The sequence below is a fragment of the Oncorhynchus nerka genome, linkage group LG11 (genome assembly GCF_034236695.1).
Source record: "Oncorhynchus nerka isolate Pitt River linkage group LG11, Oner_Uvic_2.0, whole genome shotgun sequence".
In the NCBI taxonomy this organism is placed as follows: Eukaryota; Metazoa; Chordata; class Actinopteri; order Salmoniformes; family Salmonidae; genus Oncorhynchus; species Oncorhynchus nerka.
The window spans coordinates 41,982,438-42,000,618 of record NC_088406.1 but is presented as its reverse complement, the minus strand read 5'-3'; the positions used below and the strand labels follow the sequence as shown (position 1 = coordinate 42,000,618).

Genomic DNA, 18,181 nt, shown 5'->3' with positions numbered 1-18,181 from the left:
TCTCCCTGCCTCTCACCGGGATAGAGGAGCCTGGAGGCCTGGAGGCCTGTGGGCATGGGCTGGTTCCCCCTCATGTTTTATCATATGTTTAGTGGGAAGGGAGAGATCATCAGTGACAGTCACCCTCCTCTCATTATATGTCTAAGTAGATACTGTATGAATATGTGCTTTCTAAAGAAACATCAACATTTAAGGCCATAATGCAGGCACTAGGGATGGGGGTGTGAGCATGCGGGTCTGGGCAGAGGAGATCGTTGTTTGTGTGCGTCTGTAAGTTGTTGCTCGTATGTATTTGGTGTAAACATAATAAAGCAACACCAACAGGTCTATGGATGAGTCCCAAATGTCTCCCTATTCCCAGGGCTCTGCTCAAATATAGTGCCTCACCTTGTACAGCGCCTCAGGGGCTCATATCAGGTTTCCTCCCCAATCCCAAAACGAGCTACTGGTGGTACTTTAACAGGGAACAGGTGTGATTTGTTTGTTGCCGATGGGGTTTTGAACATTAGAGACACAGGACACAGATTGTGAAGCAGAGGGCCGGTCAGTCGGTTCATTGCTGGTAGACTGCTGGTGACATTGTAACTCATCCTGGCTCCAGCTATTTGTCAGGTTGTTTGTAGCAAGAGAGGATGCATAGAAAGCAGAGTTATTTTTACAGTGTTTATGATATGTCTGTCCGCCCGCCTGCCCGCACGCCCGCCTGCCCGCCCGTCTGTCTGTCTGTGTCCGTCCGTCCGTCCGTCCGTCCGTCCGTCCGTCTGTCTGTCTGTCTGTCTGTCTGTCTGTCTGTCTGTCTGTCTGTCTGTCTGTCTGTCTGTCTGTCTGTCTGTCTGTCTGTCTGTCTGTCTGTCTGTCTGTCTGTCTGTCTGTGTCCGTCTGTCTGTCTGTGTCCGTCTGTCTGTCTGTGTCCGTCCCTCCGTCCGTCCGTCCGTCCGTCCGTCCGTCTGTCCGTCTGTCTGTCTGTCTGTCTGTCTGTCTGTCTGTCTGTCTGTCTGTCTGTCTGTCTGTGTCCGTCCGTCTGTCTGTCTGTCTGTCTGTGTCTGTCTGTCTGTCTGTCTGTCTGTCTGTCTGTCTGTCTGTCTGTCTGTCTGTCTGTGTCTATCTGTCTGTCTGTCTGTCTGTCTGTCTGTCTGTCTGTCTGTCTGTCTGTCTGTCTGTCTGTCTGTCTGTCTGCGTCCGTCTGTCTGTCTGTCTGTCTGTCTGTCTGTCTGTCTGTCTGTCTGTCTGTCTGTCTGTCTGTCTGTCTGTCTGTATACTTCACTCGACATGCCTCTGTCTTCAAAAGAATGGTGTCCATCAAAAAACATTGTCTATTTCCAGTATTGCTTAGATATTTTACTGTCGATGTCAATTGCCGGGCCTAGACAAGGGGTATCTGTGAATTGCAGTCATTATTTTTAAGATCTGGATGCCAACCTACTGTGGCATCTTTATGTTGCATATCTCAGTCACTTCACATGCAGCATTGAAATCACATAGAAGAGTCTACCGTACCTTTGGAAAGGTAGTGTATGTCATTGCTGTAAGATGAAGTGCATCTAAGGATTACGTCTTTAAGTACACTTGTGAGGACCAGCGTCAAGATATATGATGAAAACTGAAGTGAATTGATTTTCTACTGGATTGCAAAGAAGCTCTGTGAGATTGCATGCCTACTCCAGAACCTACTAGACACATGCATTTGTGAGTTCTGTATGGAATACAGGCTTTCATTTTTCAAATGTGAAAAGCTACTGCTGCTCTTTGATCAAAAGTACCTCATTCTTTCATCAAAACAGAGGCATTCTGTAGAACAGTGGTCTACTGTATGTCTCTGGGTGTAGCTTTAATTGCTCCCACACACTTAACTGGATTCTCTCCCCAAGCACGTCAGCCTGAGTTAGTCAGTGAATTAATAAGTGCAGAAATGCAAAGGAAAGCCTGATCCCTCTCTCACTTTAATCAATCTGACTGCAGTGACACTAAGTGCATGATTGTGTGTGTGTGTGTTAGGAGATAAGAGATTGCATTTGTGTTTGTGTGTGTTAGTCTTATGCGAGGGAGAGAGTGTGTGTGTATGCGTGTATGTATGCGTGTGTGTGTATGCATGTGCATACATGCGTGTGTGTGCATGCGCACGTATGCATAGGTGAAGGGCCTATGGTGGGTGTGATTGATAGCCCTGCACACACAGTGCGTCTCACACACACACACACACACACACACACCAGCGACCACAGTCCGCTTTGGCTGGCTGCAGATGTGCTGCTCTCCTCTGCAGCCTGGACTTGGACCCACCATTTTTATTACTCCTTCTCGCCACTGCTGGGAGAACGGCATGCTCTGAATGCAGAACGCCCGCACGGCTCCACGGCTGTACAGTTTCACACATGGTGCTGTGTGTCGATACCAGTCAAAAGACACTGTATTGATCAGCACATCTGGAAGGTGGTCAACACTCCATGAGCTCACTGCTCGTTTACCACCACACCGACGCCCATCTTTGTTTTCATGCTAATTATTGCAGTGCTTTTGTCTCCTTGGTGCAAAGACAATTGTCTGCCTGTGAGAGATACAGGGTTGTTGTAAAGAAATGAGGCTTGTTTAGTTGTGATGTATCACTTTAATTACACTTAGTTATAAAGTGCCTCCAGCTGATTTGGTGTTTTCGAACGCAGCTAAGCTTTTATTTGCTGGCCCAAAATGATCCCATTCAAAAAGCGAGAATCTCATTCATTAAAGATGCACCAAGTCAATTTCCACCCATGCTATGTTTACGAAGAATGTTGTTTTTTGTCGACTTGTGAGCGAACTCTGAATGAACTCTCCTATTGAAGGATTTGAACAGCCAAAAAGGAGATTCGTTCTCTTTTTGGGGGGGTATTTTTTCCCTGCCTTTTCTACCAAAGTATCCACTAAAATCCCTCTCCCCAGACAGCTTCTGTCCTGTCTGGACTACTCATGTTTAGAGCAGTTGCTTTATGAGACTTCAACCACAGACCTGTGGATTCGCTACAACATCATACTTCTTTTTGTGATCAAGTTTTGATAATTTTTTTAGCTGACAAACAAAAAACAACAAACCAACAGACAATACACAAATACATTTATTCCACCTCCACATCCCACCCACAGGACCTGCTTACTTCAGTACATATCTTAAAGTCATGATTTTATACTGCCAAATGCTGTAGTCCATATGTTAATATTCTCGGATTTTGCACCATGCAGTCGGGAAATTGACAGTTCATGTTGACCTATGTCCATAAATATATACAGTACCAGTCAAAAGTTTGGACACACCTAATCATTCCAGGGTTTTATTTAAACTATTTTCTACATTGTAGAATAATAGTGAAGACATCAAAACTATGAAGTAACACGTATGGAATCATGTAGTAACCAAAAAAGTGTTAAACAAATCTAAATATATTATATATTTGAGATTCTTCAAAGTAGCCACCTTTTGCCTTGATGACAGCTTTGCACATGCTTGGTATTCTCTCAACCAGCTTCATTAGGTAGTCACCTGGAATGCATTTCAATTAACAGGTGTGCCTTGTTAAAAGTTAATTTGTGGAATTTCTTTCCTTAATGCGTTTGAGTAGTTCAGTTGTGTTGTGACAAGTTAGGGTTACCTCTGCTGCAGAGGATAAGTTCATTCGAGTTACAATCCTCAGATATTGCAGTTCAAATAAATGCTTCACAGAGTTCAAGTAACAGACACATCTCAACATCAACTGTTCAGAGGAGACTGTGTGATTCAGGTCTTCATGGTCAAATTGCTGCAAAGAAACCACTACTAAAGGACACCAATAAGAAGAAGAGACATGCTTGGGCCAAGGAACACGAGCAATGGACATTAGACAGGTGGAAATCTGTCCTTTGGTCTGATGAGTCCAAATTTGAGAGTTTTGGTTCCAACCCCATGTCTTTGTGAGAAGCAGAGTAGGTGAACGGATGATCTCTGCATGTGTGATTCCCCCCGTGAAGCATGGAGGAGGAGGTGTTATGGTGTGGGGGGGCTTTGCTGGTGATACTGTCGGTGATATATTTAGAAAGGCACACTTAACCAGCATGGCTACCACAGCATTCTTCAGTGATACGCCATCCCATCTGGTTTGCGCTTAGTGGGACTATAATTTGTTTTTCAACAGGACAATGACCAAAATCACACCTCCAGGCTGTGTAAGAGCTATTTGACCAAGAAGGAGAGTGATGGAGTGCTGCATCAGATGACCTGGCCTCCACAATCACCCAACCTCAACCCAATTGAGCTGGTTCGGGATGAGTTGGACCGCAGAGTGAAGGAAAAGCAGCCAACAAGTGCTCAGCATGTGAGGGAACTCCTTCAAAACTGTTGGAAAAGCATTCCTCATGAAGCTGGTTGAGAGAATGCGAAGAGTGTACAAAGCTGTCATCAAGGCAAAGGGTGGCTACTTTGAAGATCTAAACTTTAAAATATATTTAGATTTGTTTAACACTTTTTTTGTTACTACATGATTCCATATGTGTTATTTCATAGTTTTGATGTCTACACTATTATTCTACATCATACAAAATAGTAAAAATAAAGAAAAATCCTTGAATGAGTAGGTGTGTCCAAACTTTTGACTGGGACTGTACATTTGGTGTGGCAAAGTGTATGGGGCTTGCCATCGTAAGGCAAACAGCTCTTGGCTGCTGTTAAGGCGGCAAGCCAAATCATTCTCTGCCTTTATGTTAAATTCAGTGACGAGTCATCATTAAGCAGTAGTGCATTGGGCAGACATGGGATGGGTTTTACAAAATACCTAATAATGATGAATCCACAGATTGCCAAAAGGTGAGAACCTCTGGGCACTTCCAGACTATGAATAAATATGCCAGGAGTACCCTAGGGATGTAGCATACAGACAGGGGTGAATTTATGTTCATCTGGAAAAGTTTGTTTTTGTTGAGTCGCATAACTCATACGGGCATAATTGTAGTGAGTAATTTGGTGATTTGAGTTTGTTGGTGAGAATGTGACAGAATATCATACACGACATATATGATAATTCTATGATATTTTAGTAATAGCATGTCTTGTGCTGTGTTCAGGTGTCTTGAACTGAAAGCTATGCTAATAAAAAAGGTTCCGTTTTCGCAGAATGTTGCTGTAATGTCCTCATCCTCATGAATGATCATTATCTAATAATTAATTAAATTAGGATTAACATATTTTAGAAGGGGGGGCGGAAAGTTTCCGTCACCTTCCCTGGTGATTAGAGATTGTCTGAGAAAAGAACCATGGAGAAGTTTATCACTGGTAACATTTGATTTACTTACTGTATAATGCTTCATTAGGCCTACTTGTTATAAACATGCATGAGCCTTTATAATGTCTTACAAAAAGTTATACCCCTCTATGTCACTTGACTCAAAATGGCTGCTATTCATTCAGGATCATTGTGAGATGATAATAACATATCTTAAGAAGGTCATACATGCTTGTGACACGTATTCCATTGCATTTGAACCGCATCATAATGCATTATACCAGCGTTAAGTAACCAAGTTTGGTAACACCTCCTATAACTCATTTATATGAGTCGATGTCCCCATCAACAGACTCTTTCCCTAGGTTTTTGATCAAACGGATGGCAATGGCTCCTCAGTGCACTGTGCTAGGGCCCATAGCTGCTATGAATCAGACAGAGACACATGTCAATGTTCCTCTGAGACAGTTGCAGTGGGGAATATAAATAATACATGGAGTACAAGTGAAGACTTAAGAAGTGTCGAGCAGCCTTATTCTTCTGGGCATGTGCACCAGACACCCAATTTCTTCCTGGCCTGGCCTCGCCTTGACTCTCCCTCCTCCCTCCCTCTTTCCATCTCTCCCCTTCTTTCTTTCTCTCTTTCTATCTCATTCTCTTATTTTCTGTCTGCCTGTCTCTGTCTCTCTCTCGCTCTCCCTTTATCTCTGTCTCCCTGTCTCTTCCCTTTCTCCCTCTCGTCATCTCTTCCTTCCTCTTTATCTCTGTCTCCCTGTCTCTTCCCTTTCTCCCTGTCGTCATCTCTTCCTTCCTCTTTCTCTCTGTCTCCCTGTCTCTGTCTCTCTCTCTCTCTCTCTCTCTCTCGCTCTCCCTTTATCTCTGTCTCCCTGTCTCTTCCCTTTCTCCCTCTCGTCATCTCTTCCTTCCTCTTTATCTCTGTCTCCCTGTCTCTTCCCTTTCTCCCTCTCGTCATCTCTTCCTTCCTCTTTCTCTCGGTCTTCGGAGACAGACTGACCCCATGATCACACACATCATATTTGTACACAAACTGCATGCATAAGATATGGCCACGCTGTCAGACTGTACCCTGTAGTAACATTCTTCAAATGGAATATTTTGATTACATGCATTTCACTGATATATACAGTACCAGTCAAAAGTTTGGACACATCTACCCATTCCAGGGTTTTTCTTTATTTTTGCTATTTTCTACATTGTAGAATAATAGTGAAGACATCAAAACTATGAAGTAACACGTATGGAATCATGTAGTAACCAGAAAAGTGTTAAACAAATCCAAATATATTTTGCATTTGAGATTCTTCAAAGTAGCCACCCTTTACCTTGTTGACAGCTTTGCACACTCTTGGCATTCTATCAACCAGCTTCATGAGGTAGTCACCTGGAATGCATTTCAATGAACAGGTGTGCCTTGTTAAAAGTTAATTTGTGGAATTTCTTTCCTTCTTAATGTGTTTGAGCCAATCTGTTGTGTTGTGACAAGGTAGGGGTGGTATATAAAGAATATAGCCATATTTGGTAAAAGACCAAGTCCATATTATGGCAAGAACAGCTCAAATAATTAAAGAGAAATGACAGTCCATCATTACTTTAAGACATGAAGGTCTGTCAATCTGGAAAATGTCAAGAACTTTGAAAGTTTCTTCAAGCGCAGTTGCAGAAACCATCAAGTGCTATGATGAAACTGGCTCTCATGAGGACCACCACAGGAAAGGAAGACACAAAGTTACCTCTGCTGCAGAGGATAAGTTCATCCGAGTTACCAGTCTCAGAAATTGCAGCCCAAATAAATGCTTCACAAAGTTCAAGTAACAGACACATCTCAACATCAACTGCTCAGAGGAGACTGCGTGATTCAGGCCTTCATGGTCGGATTGCTGCAAAGAAACCACTACTTAAGGACACTAATAAGAAGAAGAGACATACTTGGGCCAAAAAAACACAAGCAATGGACATTAGACAGGTGGAGATCTGTCCTTTGGTCTGATGAGTCCAAATGTGAGATTTTTGTTCCTAAAATGCAGAGTAGGTGAACGGATGATCTCTGCATGTGTAGTTCCCACCTTGAAGCAGGGAGGAGGAGGTGTGATGGTGATGCATCTTAACATCAACTGTTCAGAAGAGACCGTGAATCAGGCCTTCATGATTGAATTGCTGCAAAGAAACCACTACTTAAGGACACCAATGAGAAGAAGAGACTTGCTTGGGCCAAGAAACACAGCAATGGACACTAGACCGGAAATATGTCTTTTGGTCTGATGAGTCCAAATTTGAGATTTTTGGTTCCAACCACCATGTCTTTGTGAGACACAGAGTAGGTGAACGGATGTGTGGTTCCCACCGTGAGGCGTGGAGGAGGAGGTGTGATAGTGTGGGGGTGCTTTGCTTGTGACACTGTCTGTGATTTATTTAGAATTCAAGGCACACTTAACCAGCATGACTACCACAGTATTCTGCAGCGATACACATCTGGTTTGCGCTTAGTGGGACTATAATTTGTTTTTCAACAGGACAATGACCCAACACACCTCCAGGCTGTGTAAGGGCTATTTGACCAAGAAGGAGAGTGATGGAGTGCTGCATCAGATGACCTGGCCTCCACAATCACCCAACCTCAACCCAATTGAGCTGGTTCGGGATGAGTTGGACTGCAGAGTGAGGGAAAAGCAGCCATCAGCTCAGCATATGTGGGAACTCCTTCAAGACGGTTGGAAAAGCATTCCAGGTGAAGCTGGTTGAGAGAATGCTAAGAATGTGTAAAGCTGTAATCAAGGCAAAGGGTGGCTACTTCGAAGAATCTAAACTTTAAAATATATTTAGATTTGTTTAACACTTTGGTTACTACATGATTCCATATGAGTTATTTCATAGTTTGATGTCTTCACTTTTATTCTACAACATAGAAAATATTTTCAAAAATTAGGTGTGTCCAAACTTTTGACTGGTACTGTATTTAAGATATTAGATATACTATTTATAAGCTATTTATGTTTAATTCAATTATAGGTTGAACATGATGATCAGGTAGGTAGTTTTCAATTGGCTACTGTATATTTGTATGTATTATAGTTTTCTAATCAAATCCTACATCCCAGTCTTTAAGAGACAGTAAATGCCAAGACTCCATAGTCTCTCCTCCATTGCCACATACAGTATTTGCCTTACCAAGTTCACTAGAAAAGTTCCTCCTCTGCCTGCTTTGTTGCACGTTTCCTCCTGGCTTCCTCTCTCTGCTGAACCGTTAAAAACAAGCTTTTTTCTCGCCTGGGTCTGTCTATATGAAACTACAGATGTAGGATCTTAATTTGAGCCAGTTTGCTACATCAGGAAAATACTCCTGCAGCTACAGGCAATGGAAATTATTATGGGAATTATAATTAATGGACATTTTTGTAGGGGTTGATTATTTTTTTGTAAGGGAAAATCAAGTCTGAAATGACAAAATGACAAAATACACTACATGTCTTACATTTCCTGCTATGCAGGAAAGTTATCCTGCATAAAGGTGATCAAGTTAAGATCCTACACCTGTATGCACAGCCCCTGTAGCTGCAATATATTGTGGAGTGGGCAGAACTGTCTGTTTCTTACTAAGGGAATTGTTACTGCCCATAGTGCACAGCCAAGCTGCGATTGTTTAAGAAAAAGAGAAGTGGGTCTGTTCTGTCGGGTAGCGTAGCGGAGGTGCTATTGGGTGCACCGTACCTTTGTTCTCCTGTGTTTCCCATGTCCTATAGGCAGGCTCCTGTTGAATGATTGGTGTGAGAGGTTTAATGAGCTGCTGAAGACAGGTCTTCACATCTGACCCAGTGCCTTATTAAAACACACTGGATGTATGTGCGAGCAAACGCACACACGCTCATGTACGTACACACACTCAGACACGCAATCACCCCCCCTCCATACACACACACACACACACACACACACACACACACACACACACGCTCATGTACGTACACACACTCAGACACGCAATCACCCCCCCCTCCACACACACACGCACGCACGCACACACACACACACACACACACGCTCATGCACGTACACATACTCAGACACGCAATCACCCCCCTCCGCACACACACGCACGCACACACACACACACGCTCATGTACGTACACACACTCAGACACGCAATCACCCCCCCTCTGCACACGCACGCACGCACGCACGCACACACACACTCATTGGCACTACTTATACTTACTGTTATACTTGTGAGTGAAAAGAGAGGGAGGGGGACAAGAAAGTCCTTATGCCGCAACTGTGTAGAGAAGCAGGAAGGATTCAGGGCAAACAACAGCAAAACATCAACAGCTGAGCTGACTATCTCACATTCCTTTCCTTTTCTGTGTAATCTCCAACTAGGACTGGACAATGACCGCATGCGGGGGAAAAAACACTTCCCATATTCTGAAAAGTGCGCAAGGCTGCATATGAAAATACAAAACAGTACTCATCGCATTACAGTTGCAGTACTCTGTCCCAAACTTTGTGATGGATTACTATGAAAAAATTCGGAAAATTAATGAAACACACACAACAAAGAGTCGGACGAAAGGTGAGTGCAGTTCGCCGATCTTAATCTTCCATTTATCCTTAACCCCCTTTTTCCCCTCTGCTATCCCCTGCTTGCTCTCTCCATTCTTTCCATCCTTCTTTGCACTTACCTTTGTCTGTGTCCAGCGTAGTCTGTCTGGCTGAATGCGGGTGTCATGGAGAGGGAGCAAATGTTCTGGCGTTTGGGGAAGGCATTGTCAAAGCCACGGCTATCTATTGTGTCTGTGCGGCTGACTCTCCCTCTCTCCTCTCTCTCTCCCTCCGCTCTCCCAATCCTGGGCCTCTCTCAGCTCTGGAGCGAGGGATTGACAGAGAGAGAAAAGAAGAAGAGAAGCGTGGCGGCGATTTGGCAGCTGCCCGGTGCCCAGCTGCATTGGAAAAATCCTGCCGCCTTTTCCTTTGCGATGGTTCCCTCCCGGAGTGGTTTGTTTGGGGAACTGATGTCCTGGGTGGGTGTCTAGCTACGCTCCCCTGCGGCAGAGCTGGTTGCTGGGGCTGTGACTGTGGCTGTACCTCCTGGGGAGCTGAGGAATGGAGGTCTGGCCACAGTGAGTTCTCCCTCTCTCTCTCACATTGTCCCCTTATCCCCTTAACCGGTAGCTGAACTGCCAAAACCTCCACCTTATCATATACCTCTTCATTCTGTCTCTCGCTCATCCCCCTTGTCCATCTCTCCACTGGGTAAAGATAGTTTTTAATTACCTCTTACCTGTCAGTTGTTACTAAGTGCTTTTTAAGTGCATGTTTCCCTTAAATTGAGTGTTAAAATGTAGTGTTAGAGCCGTTCACCTATAGGGGCCGTGGGTCTAAAGAGTGCATGTTTCTGTTTAGTAAATCACTGAGCATTTTCTGTTTGCTCGGAGAGCAAGGCAAAATTGAGGCCGTTGGTAAACGTATCCACACAACCACCAGTCACACACAAATGCACGACGTGACAGTTTGGATCTTTTATATTGTTTTTGTGCGTCAGGACTTTTACCAAAAGAATACACAACTATGAAGGATAGCTCAACCTTTGGAAGCAAAGCGCACTTCCTCCTATCATTTCCTCAATCTGTCTGTGACTTGATTTTATTGCTGTAGACGTTCATAAATTGAAGGACAGAGCTCAAATACTTAACTGATATATTTACAGAGCCGAAGGTTTTGGTACTGACTCAAATTGTTCTGAATTGAATGACATGTTTCAACAAATAATACATGTTTGTTTTTCTGATGAAAGATGGTAAAAAAAAGTGAGAGAATTTGATGGTTCAGTTCATTTGGATAGTCTGGTGCCTGTTTGTTCTTGATAAGCTGCTGTTGTTTTTGTTTCTCAATTTTGACTGTGCTTTAAAAAACTGTTTTTAAGTTCTACTCCCACAATAATGAAACTATACTGTGGCATTACAGCTGTCATCTGAAGCTAGTATAATGTCTTTTCAATCTCCTATATTTCAGCTTCAGAAATGTAAAATAGACCATCTAAGCAACTTTGTAACTCACCCTATCGTCTTAGTCAGCAGATTTAAAATGTATTAAATAATTATCAGGATTTTGCCGTGTTCCTCCCCTGTAGTTCAGTATTAGATTTGTTTTTGTCAGGGTGCATACTTGAGCTCCTACCAACTGGTGTTCATATGCAGCAGTCTGAAATTGATTAAACAGTCTTGAATGCCAGACAACCAATAGTCTAACACTCAGGTTTGATTTGCTGAAATGACATTCGAGCAGATGCCAGATGTGACGATTTCCTGAAAGGCAACCAACGCGTGCAATTCAAATGGTAATTCTAAATCATTATAGTATAAGTCAAGAAACCTGATCATGGTTGCACATAATGGCAGATGAAACAGAGATTATTTCTGGAATCAATCATTAGGATTTATTTTTTTATTTTTTATTGTTTTATGCAGATTGGATGTGATTTGTAATCACGATTGCTGAGGCTTCCTAAAAAGAGCAATCTGAACTCTTTGGTTCTGAGGGGACCCCTGTTATATATACTAGTAAAACACTGGCAAATACATTTTCCATTTCTTTTGTTGAGAAATTGTGTGATTATTTAGCCACAAAAAAAGTGTTTGACGGGAAACTAAAGGAGACTAGAGAGAGACAGGGAGAGAGGGAGAAAGAGAGAGAGAGAAACTTTTGTACTTTACAAATGGAAAAGTACAATTAAATAGACATATATTTCAAAGTAGTAAATTTAGCATAAAGCAAAAATCTTTACAATGACGTATTCTTTTAACTCGCTAAATTTTGTAGGATTACTGTAGAAATCGCCCCTTTAGAATTCTATAGTGTATAGTCAGTAAATTGTATACTTTCTTCATTATAGCCTCTGAGATTGTGAGAATACTTTCAACCAATAGATAATATTACATGCTATTTATAAAAGTGGACAGATTCATTCAGTTGCCAAATGTTCTTACCTAAAGTGTTAGTGCTCGGCGTGTAGTATGTCTGACTGTCCAGGAGAGGGGGAATGGAAACATCTTTATTCAGTGAATGAAAATCTCTCCGTTGAACTGCACTTCTGATCGTCCCAGCTCTGAGTCCCAGTACAGCAGACCAGTACCCATTTACACAAAGATTCTCAGTTTAAGAGTGCTGGTCTAGGATCAGCTCCTACCTGTCCATGTCATTTTATTTATTAAATGCTTTTTGAACACAGGCCCAGATCTGAGAGAGGTCTGGTTGATTTAATGGTAGAGGGCCACTATCATAAAACCACTGTATCTTTGGCCAAGCTGTTTTTTTAATGCATTTCATTAAATAAGTATGAGCAATGTACATGAATGGTGAATGGCATATGTCTGCCTATTATTAAGCCAAGATCATGTAGTAGCTAATAGTGAAAATTGCAATTTTTGCATGAGCCAGTCATGTTTATTCAAGATCATGATCTAGAATTTATACTTAACACGTTCTATTTCTATAATAATGATGCAAGGATTTTGTAAAGACAAAGGTGGTTTTAGTTTTTAAAGTTGAGATTATTCCATAGGAACTACTTACTGTACTATGTGTCTTCATTAGAAAATAAGCTTTAAGAAGGAAATGCTTATGAAATTTTTTACCAGAAAATTAGTTTGATTTTTACAATGATTTACTAACAAATAGCATTACATTTTTTTGTGATTTGGATTTAAATTGTACTGAAGAATGTTTGATGGAAACTATGTATTTTTTGTATACTATAGTAAATGGTAAATGTAAAATAAACAGAATCAAATCAATATAAATAGCAATATGAGTCGTTTCTAGTTTTACCATAGGCTCCGGGGTTTTCACAATTGTTAAGCCGAGCTAGTTTTATGTAGAATCTCACTTTGTGAGTTTTACATTTAAAAAAAAGAAGAAATTCACTCTGCAGAATTTACCATTGTTGGAGTTCCCTTTACATGTGTGTTTCTAGAGACACAGAGAAATATGTGTTTGATTACCAGACTTAACTCGGCTCCTTTCAGTTTTCTCCCAACTTTTCAACACATAAATTATTAACGTTAAATAAACCACACATCTTGCAAACGTACAAAAATCTGTACTTGATCCCAGGCTTTAAATAATAAACACTCTGTCAGCCTGTTGCTTTTCTTCACAGATAATGTAAAGTTTGTGATGATTCAAAAACCCAGTTCAAGTGATAGGTAGTGTTGGATTGGTTCAGCGTTAGAGTAGAGTAGAGCAGGACGAGACTGTATGGCACAAAGAGAGACGGGACGTTGATTTGTTCCCGTTTTGTAAGCCCCCTCATTCCCCCCTGCCCCCCCTCTCTCTCTCTCTCTCTCTCTCTCTCTCTCTCTCTCTGTCTCTCTCTCTCTCTCTCTCTCTCTCTCTCTCTTTCTCTCCCAAGCAGTGTAAACACACAGCTCCAGAGGAATGTTGGACTCTCTGACCTCACAGCAAACACTCTGGTGCAGTTCACTCAGTTCAGCCTGGCCGTGCAGTGCTCCGAGTGCAGCCAGCTCCTCTCCCCTCACCTAGCCCCTCTCCTCTCTCTCCTCTCCCCTCGCCGCTCCTCTCCTATTTGAGCCAGTGAGAGACAGAGAGAGAGGGAATGAGGGAGAGAGAAACAGAGCGGCCAGATTCCTTCCTGCTCTCTCTCTCTCGCTCTCTCCGTGGCGGGCGAACCCCATTGTGTGCAGTGCCTGGCACACTGCAACCCCCCCACCCCCTCCCTAATGCCCTCTTCCCCCCTCTCCCCTTTAACTGTCACTCCTCACAACTCCTCATTACGTCCACACAGAGCCACACACACCACAGTAGCTTGCGGTTCCTGGAAATATGTTATGTGGCACGGAGACCAAGGTAGTGTCCCTGCCTGGGCGATTGGTTGTGCACTGAAAGGCAGCTGTAAAGCATTGAAAAGCAAAGGGTTACTGCCTTAATGGTGTTTGTATTTGCCTGTGATTTGGACCTCTCCCCATAGTGTTAGATTGCATAGCTTATCTTTCTGTGGCGCAGGACAAGCAGAACCTTTAAGCTGCTTCCTGACCATGCAGTCACCACCAGCGAACTGACAGACAAGAGTGGATCAGCTAAAGTTAGATCAAAGCCGACAGCATCTGTCAGTGTGTGTAAAGGCAGTGTAACATGAATGTTTGACCTCCTCTCTCTTTCTGGGCCAGCCAGACTGGGCTCAGTCATGTTTAGAAGATACAGCAAGCCACCCCTACACACATACTGTACATATACACAGACCAATGTACGCACATGCACGCTCGCACACGTGTGTACACACAGATATATGCATGTATACACACACACACACACACACACACACACACACACACACATAACTGCCGATGCTGGAGGGCTGATATTTAATGTGTCTGGGATGGGTGGGGAAGCTGTCAGGGCAGGGAGCACAGTGAGCCACACATTCATTCCGCTGGGCTACCTCTCATACAATAGACAAATGTGGGGTTTTTCACTGAACCAAAAGTGTTTTCACTGTGGTTTCCTTAGGTACTGTCATGGCACGGTGGCTTATCCAGTGCTGTCATTTCATACACATCCCCATTTCACTGCAGCTTTCCTTTTATGAACCTAATTTACCCTGGTATTTCGTTTTATGACACTACAGAGACATATGTTACATTTATAGAATGCCTTTTATGATCCCTAATATCATTACCTCAGGTATGTCTAGGTTATGCCGGCACCATATAAATCCTGTTTACAGGGTAGGCCTGCACCCGAAGAACGACTGGATTATCTTTGCTGTTACAAGTGCATCTTTAAATGCTCATCTCTGTCTATGGTCCCAAACGGCATCCTATTTTCTTTTTAGTGCACTATATAGGACATAGGGTGCCACTTGGGACGCATCCTCTGTCTATGGAGATGGCTGGGGAAGAGGGTGGGCGCCAAGCAGCTAGCTACAAGACTCGTCTCATTTCTTTAAGCTGAGTAAACGCAGCTCGGGAGTTTGGGAGCCGGAGATACCAGGGAAGAATTTCACCTGAACAAAGAGGCTGGTTGTGTTGGCGCTCCACCAGGGGCTTGATCTCTGTGCGCTGTAATTTAACAGAGAAAAGGACAGTGTTCAGTAGAGGGAGGGATGGAGGGAAGGAGGGAGGGAGGGAGGGATTCCCAGCTTTTCCCATCATCTGATTTTTTTCTCAAATGATCTATTTCAATAAGCACAGCACAGCAACCCCATCTAAACAGTCATTTCAAGATGTCCGCCAGTTTTAGTTGCTCATAACCATGTGCTGTGTCAATATCAAAATGAATGTAATTATGTTTTTAGATGAAGATTGTTGCTGTCATCGTGAACCTCACTGATCAGAACCCTAACCCTGTTTTATTGTATGGCGTTGAACCTGGTATGGTCCTCTCTGGAGAATCATTTGTTAAAGGGGACAGAGGGGTTACTCTGTCCTCTGCTGGTGGGTGTTGGCTAGTGCAGCAGGTTCATGACCAGAAAGTGGCATTTGGACTGGTGAAAGTCGTTTTAGCTTTAAGGTGGTGTTCATATGACAGCGATTCATTTTGATTGTCGTTACAGAGGGAAAAGTATGATTGCTGCGTTTGTCGTACATTTCCCTTAAGTTGCACTTTTGTTGCATGCTGAGTAAAAGTCAGCTACTTCACAGAAGTATAATAAATTCATACAAATATGACATGGCTGTCATGGCTTTATCATTATAATGATCTGTGGCTATCTTCCTCCACTATGCGAATGAGAAGCACACCATTTAAAGTCAATTATGGACACCGAGTATGAATATGTATGCCAATGTATATGAATGTGCCTATGTACTGCATATGTCTATGGGTGTGAATAGGTATGTGTATGTTTGAAGGCTATGCAGGCAGCCAGTGTCCGTAGACTAGGAGGAGGACTGATGGCCAGGCAAAGAGAAGCAGATGGCTGGAAATATAGACTGCTAAATTATTCATCAGGTTTGGAGCCTTGGGATGAATGGGAAGCTAGCTAGAGTGGACGGTTTTATTAGCTAGGAGTTGGTGGAGGACTCAGAGAGAGAGAGAAGTGGTGGGGGAGTGGGTGGGCAGAGAGAAAGAGAGAGATTGAGGTGGGGGGAAGAGATACTGTATACAGTCTAGAATACAAGCTGTTCTGTACTCATAGTTAAGCGTACATAAATTGAACATTATTCCCTTTTGATGCACTTTTCTCTCTGTGCTTATTCTGACCTTGAATTTAAGCATGAAAATAGCATGCTATTCACCCGCTATTCACTCGGCTTGGAGATGTAAGTAATGAAGGTGTGGTGGAGGTGTGTCTACAGATACACCATATTCTGAGCTTGACTCCGATCTTGAATAATTCCACCACCTTTACTTGCAAGGTTGAGCCAACCTGCCGGTTCAAAGTCGAAAAGCATCGACTTATTTTCTCCTATAGAAATAACAGCATTCTCCACACATTTTCATTTATAAATTGATAAGAGCTATCGATAATAGCTAGATCAATTAGTAATCCGCTTGAAGAAGGGAATTGTAAATACACATAGAAATAGTTTTAGATCATTTTTTTCTTATGATCCCGGAAGACGAATGTGAAACCAGTCACATCGAAGCAAACTGAAAATGATATTAACATGAAATGTATTGTGGCCCCTTTTCCACAGTGAAGTAGGCTATAAATAGCTGTGCCATCATTCAGAATTGTAACTGTGTGCCATCATAATTTGCGTGGATGAAATTTGGAGACCCACGCTATAGGCTTCTGTGGGGCTGAACCTGCTGCGTTTATGTATCCGCTTTAGAACGTTTCAATTATATACCCGGGCTTTTCTCCGTTTTATTTGACCATTTCTACCATGTTAAATATTAGTCACTATCGGGAGCCACGGTCAGTAATACCCACATACATTTATAACTGTCACTTAGGTGTTAGTTTTCTTCCATTTGTAGTCTACATTCTGCATCATTTCATTTCATTCCGTTGACCTTTCTTTCCTCTGTCACGCCTGTGTAGTTGTTCCTGAGGGTCACTAACATTACCGGATCATATTAGGTTAATGTTGGGACATGTAGCCTCTATGAATCATTATGGAACTCAGACCACAAGTAACAGGTTAAACCTGGAGCCTCTGGAGCCTGGCACATGGTTTATGAGGACTGGACCTTTGTCACACAGTTCCATGAACATTGAGAATTAGGGTAGATTAATAGGACTTTTGTTCAACACCTAGTGTACACTTTTTTGCCACCTTTTAATGAAAAACGATACTTTCTAGAAACATTTAACAAGACTAGGCCAACAAAAGAGGACATAGACACAACTTTTAACTTTTAAAGTTTGCCAAAATAATCTATAAGATTAGAGTATTTTTAAATCTACCAGTTGGTGCTGAAACGAATACAAAGATGCATAGATGGCATTCTATCATTGATCCCTATACTCTGAACCGGTTCTCTCTATGTATTCTAGTCTGTTGACATTTAAAGGGATGGCCTAAGATAAATGTACAAAAAAATGCCATGAGAAAATCTGTTGGTCAGTAAGTGGGAGGGTTTTCAGCAGTTGAATTAAATGTATTCAGCGCGTAAGGGAACCACACCTGCAAAGCTCATTACGCACCTGCGTAAATTATTAGTCTGAGAAATGCCTAGGAAAGGTGTGCCTAGGAAAGGCGTACATTTCCTGAGTTGGAATCGGCCCCTTACTGTTTTGCATGTTGTCTACATTACTGTAAATGGGATGAGCATGATTACACACAATATTTCAAAAGAGGCTCATTACATGGTGTTGAAGTAAGATAGCGTTGCACTTTATTCATGATACATTTTTGTTGCATGCTGCATCTGATGCATGACACATTAAGTGTATTCTTTTTTACCTTGGGCCCAATTCAGACTCCTTTCCTATGCATGGATTTCCTACACACTTCTAAATGATTGGTATTCAGACTTAC

The 18,181-nt window shown here is 42.5% G+C and overlaps 1 long non-coding RNA gene across 6 annotated transcripts in view; it reads left to right on the top strand.

Moving 5' to 3' along the window:
* LOC115136886 (uncharacterized) overlaps nucleotides 1–18,181 on the top strand; it is a 115,874-nt gene that overhangs the window by 17,541 nt on the left and 80,152 nt on the right. Inside the window, exons 2-5 of one of the 6 annotated variants that reach the window (XR_010465066.1) lie at nucleotides 7,754–7,968; nucleotides 8,250–9,106; nucleotides 9,615–9,807; nucleotides 10,097–10,354. The exons of 2 other annotated variants lie outside the window; for them this stretch is intronic. This is a non-coding gene — a long non-coding RNA (uncharacterized LOC115136886). Of the gene's footprint in view, nucleotides 1–7,753; nucleotides 9,107–9,614; nucleotides 9,808–10,096; nucleotides 10,355–18,181 lie in introns of all 6 variants that reach the window. 3 more of the 6 variants (XR_010465065.1, XR_010465067.1, XR_010465068.1) reach the window with 3 other exon arrangements.